This window comes from Bufo bufo, chromosome 5 (assembly GCF_905171765.1).
Source record: "Bufo bufo chromosome 5, aBufBuf1.1, whole genome shotgun sequence".
Lineage (NCBI taxonomy): Eukaryota > Metazoa > Chordata > Amphibia > Anura > Bufonidae > Bufo > Bufo bufo.
The window spans coordinates 551126048-551133117 of NC_053393.1; positions in this window are offsets into that span (position 1 = coordinate 551126048).

The following is a 7070-nucleotide window of genomic DNA, read 5'->3' on the forward strand; positions in this document are numbered from 1 at the left end:
GCGATCGCCGATACGAGGGGGTCATATGACCCCCCCGGCGTTGTCACAGGATGCCCACTGAATGATTTCAGCGGTCATCCTGTTTTGATTAACCCCCGCAGCGCCGCAATCTCATTTTAAACTCATGACCAATATTTTTTACGGTGTGCCGTGCCAGCCTTACACCAGCATGTGTCCCATAACATCACCCGTGCCCTACCCTGAGTTATTGAGAGTATCCACTTAACGACTGACACATGGACAAGTGCTTTTGGCCAGGGACACTACATTTCCCTGACGGCACACTGGGTGAACGTTGTGGAGGCCGGGAGTGAGCCGTACCCTGGGATGGCACAGGTGCTACCGACGACAAGGAAAAGAATTACAACTATTAAAAACAAAGATTATAGCACTATATTAGCTAAATTGCTCTACATTAGTTTTTTTCGAATATTCGCTGTATTGCTATATATTCTTGTTTTAGAATATTACGAAAATTTGAAAAAATGAATATATTCGATATAGTGCTATGACTCATTGGCCCACAAGCAAGAAGCAGGGAGGAATCATGTTTTTGCTCGGCAATTGAAAAATTTGCGATAAAAATTTGCATTACGAATATTCGCATTACGAAAATTGGCATATTATGCGATCATTACCTTTTCGATTTTTCGAGTAAAAAAATCATACAATATAACGAATATTCGAATTCGCGAATATTCGGTGAATATTCTACAAAATATTGGCAAAATATTGTGAATTCGAATATGACCCCTGCCGCTCATCACTAGTGGTGAGGTTGCTAGTGTTCACGCCCCTGCTCATTTTGGTACGGCACAGATTGCAAATGGCAATTCTTTTATCGTCCGCACTTTCATAAAAAAAGCGCCAGACTGTGGAACAGCTATCCCTTGGCAAGGGAGATTTCCAAAATGGTGTGCTCCGGGGAACAGTTGCGGGCCTGTTTTGTGTGGCCCACCTTCTCCCTTTTGCCACCCCAATGCCTCTTCCAGGCTGTTGTGGTGCTGCGGATCCCTCCTCTCTGTACTGCTGTCCTTGCTCGGCTTGTCACCTTCCAAGGTTGGGTCAGTGACCTCATCGTCCACCACTTTCTCTTCCACTTCCTCACTCTGGTCATCCTCCTGACTTGTTGACCTAACAAGAACCTCTCTTATTGGCAACTGTGTCTCATCCTCATCTTGAACCTCTTAGACACTAATTGCTGTTCCCCACCGCCATCTTCTTCTGACTGTGGATGCTCAAGAGTTTGGGCATCGGTGCACACAATCTCCTCATGTACCTCTTCAAGCGGGCTTGGCAAGAGGCCCAAATTAAGGAATGGCGATGAAAAGAGCTCCTCGGAATATCCGAGTGTGGGATCACTTGTTTGCAAAGACTCTCCATGGTGGGAGGAAGGAGGATCAGGGTGAGGATTCTGTTGACCATACTCTTGGCTACTGAGACTGGACTTGGTGGAAGACAGGGTGGTGCTTAACCGACTGGAAGCATTATCTGCTGCAATCCAACCGACCACCTGGTCGCACTGGTCTGACTTCGAGAGTGGTGTTCTGCGCCACCCTGCAAACTGGGACATGAAGCTAGGTATTGTGGATGATTGTTTTTCTTGTGCTCTGGCAGCAGGCACAGTTTCACCACGCCCAGGGCCACGGCCTCTGCGTGCACCATCAGCAGCACGGCCACTTCCCTGTCCCTTACTGCTATCCTGCATCATATTAAATGGTATATATGCTTGCAAGTATGTCACACGTACAGTAGCACAGATTTTTTTAAGTGTATGTGCAAATAAATTATAGTCAATGTCACAGATATTTGGGATGCAAAAACGTTATACAGGAGAGGTAACACAGGTAATGGCACTGCTGTCACCAGCGACTAAGAAAAAATGACAGTCAATGTCACAGATATTTGGGATGCGCACGCGTTAAACAAGAGATGTAGCGCAGATAATGTCACTGTCCACAGCGTCTACGGAAAAAGTACACTGGATGTCACAGATATTTTTAGGATGCGCAAACGTTATACAGGAGGTGTAGCGCAGGTAATGTAACTATCCAAAGCGGACACCGTCTATGGAAAAAGCACACTGGATGTCACAGATACTTTTAGGATGCGGAAACGTTAATACAGGAGATATAGCGCAGGTAATGTAACTGTCCGCAGTGGACACCGTCTACGGAAAAAGTATGCTGGATGTCACAGATATTTTTAGGATGCGCACACGTTAGACAGGAGATGTAGCGCAGATAATGTCGCTGTCTGCAGCGGCAAAACAATTGCAACCTATTTAGCGCAGGTTGCGCTAAAAATATATATTGCTGCCAGATACAACAATAATAGAGTTGAGCGAACACCTGGATGTTCGGGTTCGAGAAGTTCGGCCGAACTTCCCGGAAATGTTCGGTTTCGGGATCCGAACCCGACCCGAACTTCGTCCCGAACCCGAACCCCATTGAAGTCAATGGAAACCCGAACTTTTTGACACTAAAAAGGCTGTAAAACAGCCCAGGAAAGGGCTAGAGGGATGCAAAAGGCAGCAAAATGTAGTTAAATCCCCTGCAAAAAAATGTGGATAAGGAAATGAATTAAAATAAAAATAAAATAAATAAAAATTAACCAATATCAATTGGAGAGAGGTCCCATAGCAGAGAATCAGGCTTCATGTCATAGCAGAGAATCAGGCTTCACGTCACCCAAAACTGGAACAGTCCATTGTCAGATATTTGGGCCCCGGCACCCAGGCAGAGGAGAGAGGTCCCATAACATAGAATCTGGCTTCATGTCAGCAGAGAATCAGTCTTCATGTCATAGCAGAGAATCAGGCTTCATGTCATAGCAGAGAATCAGGCTTCACGTCACCCACCACTGGAACAGTCCATTGTCAGATATTTAGGCCCAGGCACCCAGGCAGAGGAGAGAGGTCCCATAGCAGAGAATCTGGCTTCATGTCAGCAGAGAATCAGTCTTCATGTCATAGCAGAAAATCAGGCTTCACGTCACCCACCACTGGAACAGTCCATTGTCAGATATTTAGGCCCAGGCACCCAGGCAGAGGAGAGAGGTCCCATAGCAGAGATTCAGGCTTCATGTCAGCAGAGAATCAGTCTTCACGTCACCCAAAACTGGAACAGTCCATTGTTAGATATTTGGGCCCCGGCACCCAGGCAGAGGAGAGAGGTCCCATAACATAGAATCTGGCTTCATGTCAGCAGAGAATCAGTCTTCATGTCATAGCAGAGAATCAGGCTTCATGTCATAGCAGAGAATGAGGCTTCACGTCACCCACCACTGGAACAGTCCATTGTCAGATATTTAGGCCCAGGCACCCAGGCAGAGGAGAGAGGTCCCATAGCAGAGAATCTGGCTTCATGTCAGCAGAGAATCAGTCTTCATGTCATAGCAGAGAATCAGGCTTCACGTCACCCACCACTGGAACAGTCCATTGTCAGATATTTAGGCCCAGGCACCCAGGCAGAGGAGAGAGGTCCCATAGCAGAGATTCAGGCTTCATGTCAGCAGAGAATCAGTCTTCATGTCATAGCAGAGAATCAGGCTTCACGTCACCCAACATTGGAACAGTCCATTGTCATATAATTTAGGCCCCCGCACCCAGACAGAGGAGAGAGGTCCCATAACATAGAATCTGGCTTCATGTCAGCAGAGAATCAGTCTTCATGTCATAGCAGAGAATCAGGCTTCATGTCACCCACCACTGGAAAAGGCCACTGTCAGATATTTTTAGGCCCCGGCACCCAGACAGAGGAGAGGTTCATTCAACTTTGGGTTGCCCCGCAATATAATGGTAAAATGAAAATAAAAATAGGATTGAATGAGGAAGTGCCCTGGAGTACAATAATATATTGTTAAAGGGAGGTAGTTAATGTCTAATCTGCACAATGGATGGACAGGTCCTGTGGGATCCATGCCTGGTTCATTTTTATGAACGTCAGCTTGTCCACATTGGCTGTAGACAGGCGGCTGCGTTTGTCTGTAATGACGCCCCCTGCCGTGCTGAATACACGTTCAGACAAAACGCTGGCCGCCGGGCAGGCCAGCACCTCCAAGGCATAAAAGGCTAGCTCTGGCCACGTGGACAATTTGGAGACCCAGAAGTTGAATGGGGCCGAACCATCAGTCAGTTCGTGGAGGGGTGTGCACAGGTACTGTTCCACCATGTTAGTGAAATGTTGCCTCCTGCTAACACGTTCCGTATCAGGTGGTGGTGCAGTTAGCTGTGGCGTGGTGACAAAACTTTTCCACATCTCTGCCATGCTAACCCTGCCCTCAGAGGAGCTGGCCGTGACACAGCTGCGTTGGCGACCTCTTGCTCCTCCTCTGCCTTCGCCTTGGGCTTCCACTTGTTCCCCTGTGACATTTGGGAATGCTCTCAGTAGCGCGTCTACCAATGTACGCTTGTACTCTTTCATCTTCCTATCACGCTCCAGTGCAGGAAGTAAGGTGGGCACATAGTCTTTGTACCGGGGATCCAGCAGGGTGGCAACCCAGTAGTCCGCACACGTTAAAATGTGGGCAACTCTGCTATCGTTGCGCAGGCACTGCAGCATGTAGTCGCTCATGTGTGCCAGGCTGCCCAGAGGTAAGGACAAGCTGTCCTCTGTGGGAGGCGTATCGTCATCGTCCTGCGTTTCCCCCCAGCCACGCACCAGTGATGGGCCTGAGCTGCGTTGGATGCCACCCCGCTGTGAACATGCTTGATCCTCATCCTCCTCCACCTCCTCCTCATCCTCGTCCTCCTCGTCCTCCAGTAGTGGGCCCTGTCTGGCCACATTTGTACCTGGCGTCTGCTGTTGCAAAAAACCTCCCTCTGAGTCACTTCGAAGAGACTGGCCTGAAAGTGCTAAAAATGACCCCTCTTCCTTCTCCTCCTGGGCCACCTCCTCTTCCATCATCGCCCTAAGTGTTTTCTCAAGGAGACATAGAAGTGGTATTGTAACGCTGATAATGGCGTCATCGCCACTGGCCATGTTGGTGGAGTACTCGAAACAGCGCAACAGGGCACACAGGTCTCGCATGGAGGCCCAGTCATTGGTGGTGAAGTGTGTCTGATCCACAGTGCGACTGACCCGTGCGTGCTGCAGCTGAAACTCCACTATGGCCTGCTGCTGCTCGCACAGTCTGTCCAGCATGTGCAAGGTGGAGTTCCACCTGGTGGGAACGTCGCATATGAGGCGGTGAGCGGGAAGGCCGAAGTTACGCTGTAGCGCAGACAGGCGAGCAGCGGCAGGATGTGAACGCCGGAAGCGCGCACAGACGGCCCGCACTTTATGCAGCAGCTCTGACATGTCGGGGTAGTTGTGAATGAACTTCTGCACCACCAAATTCAGCACATGCGCCAGGCAAGGGATGTGCGTCAAACCGGCTAGTCCCAGAGCTGCAACGAGATTTCGCCCATTATCGCACACCACCAGGCCGGGCTTGAGGCTCACCGGCAGCAACCACTCGTCGGTCTGTTGTTCCATACCCCGCCACAACTCCTGTGCGGTGTGGGGCCTGTCCCCCAAACATATGAGTTTCAGAACGGCCTGCTGACGTTTACCCCGGGCTGTGCTGAAGTTGGTGGTGAAGGTGTGTGGCTGACTGGATGAGCAGGTGGAAGAAGAGGAGGAGGAAGCTGAGTAGGAGAAGGAGGCAACAGGAGGCAAAGAATGTTGCCCTGCGATCCTTGGCGGCGGAAGGACGTGCGCCAAACAGCTCTCCGCCTGGGGCCCAGCCGCCACTACATTTACCCAGTGTGCAGTTAGGGAGATATAGCGTCCCTGGCCGTGCTTACTGGTCCACATATCTGTGGTTAGGTGGACCTTGCCACAGATGGCGTTGAGCAGTGCACACTTGATTTTATCGGATACTTGGTTGTGCAGGGAAGGCACGGCTCTCTTGGAGAAGTAGTGCCGGCTGGGAACAACATACTGTGGGACAGCAAGCGACATGAGCTGTTTGAAGCTCTCTGTGTCCACCAGCCTAAATGACAGCATTTCATAGGCCAGTAGTTTAGAAATGCTGGCATTCAGGGCCAGGGATCGAGGGTGGCTAGGTGGGAATTTACGCTTTCCCTCAAATGTTTGTGAGATGGAGAGCTGAACGCTGCCGTGTGACATGGTTGAGATGCTTGGTGACGCAGCTGGTGGTGTTGGTGGTACATCCCATGTTTGCTGGGCGGCAAGTGCCAACGTTTCTCCAGAGGCGGAGGAAGAGGCCGAGGCGGCGGCAGCAGCAGAAGAGGCCAAGGCGGCAGCAGCAGAAGAGGTAGCAGGGGGAGCCTGAGTGATTTCCTTGTTTTTAAGGTGTTTACTCCACTGCAGTTCATGCTTTGCATGCAGGTGCCTGGTCATGCAGGTTGTGCTAAGGTTCAGAACTGCTCCCTCTTTGTCTTTTGCTACGCTGTTGGCTCGGTCTCACCACTGCCTCTTCCTCCGAACTGTGAAAATCAGTGGCACGACCTTCATTCCATATGGGGTCTAGGACCTCATCGTCCCCTGCATCGTCTTCATCCCTGACCTCCTGTTCAGTCTGCACACTGCAGAAAGACGCAGAAGTTGAAACCTGTGTTTTGTCATCATCAGAGACGTGCTGAGGTGGTATTCCCATGTCCTCATCATCAGGAAACATAAGTGGTTGTGCGTTAGTGCATTCTATGTCTTCCACTGCTGGGGAAGGGCTAGGTGGATGCCCTTGGGAAACCCTGCCAGCACAGCAGAGTCTTCGAACAGCATAAGAGACTGCTGCATAACTTGAGGCTCAGACAGTTTCCCTGATATGCATGGGCCACCCAATGGACTAATGCCTGTACCTGCTCAGGCCTTACCGTCCTTAGAACGGCATTGGGCCCCACCAAATATCCCTGTAAATTCTGGCGGCTACTGGGACCTGAGGTAGTTGGTACACTAGGATGTGTGGCTGTGGCAGAACGGCCACGTCCTCTCCCAGCACCAGAGGGTCCACTAACACCACCACGACCATGTCCGCGTCCCTTACTAGATGTTTTCCTCATTGTTACCGTTCACCACAATAAGAAAAATATTATTTGGCCCAATGTATTGAATTCAAATTCAGGC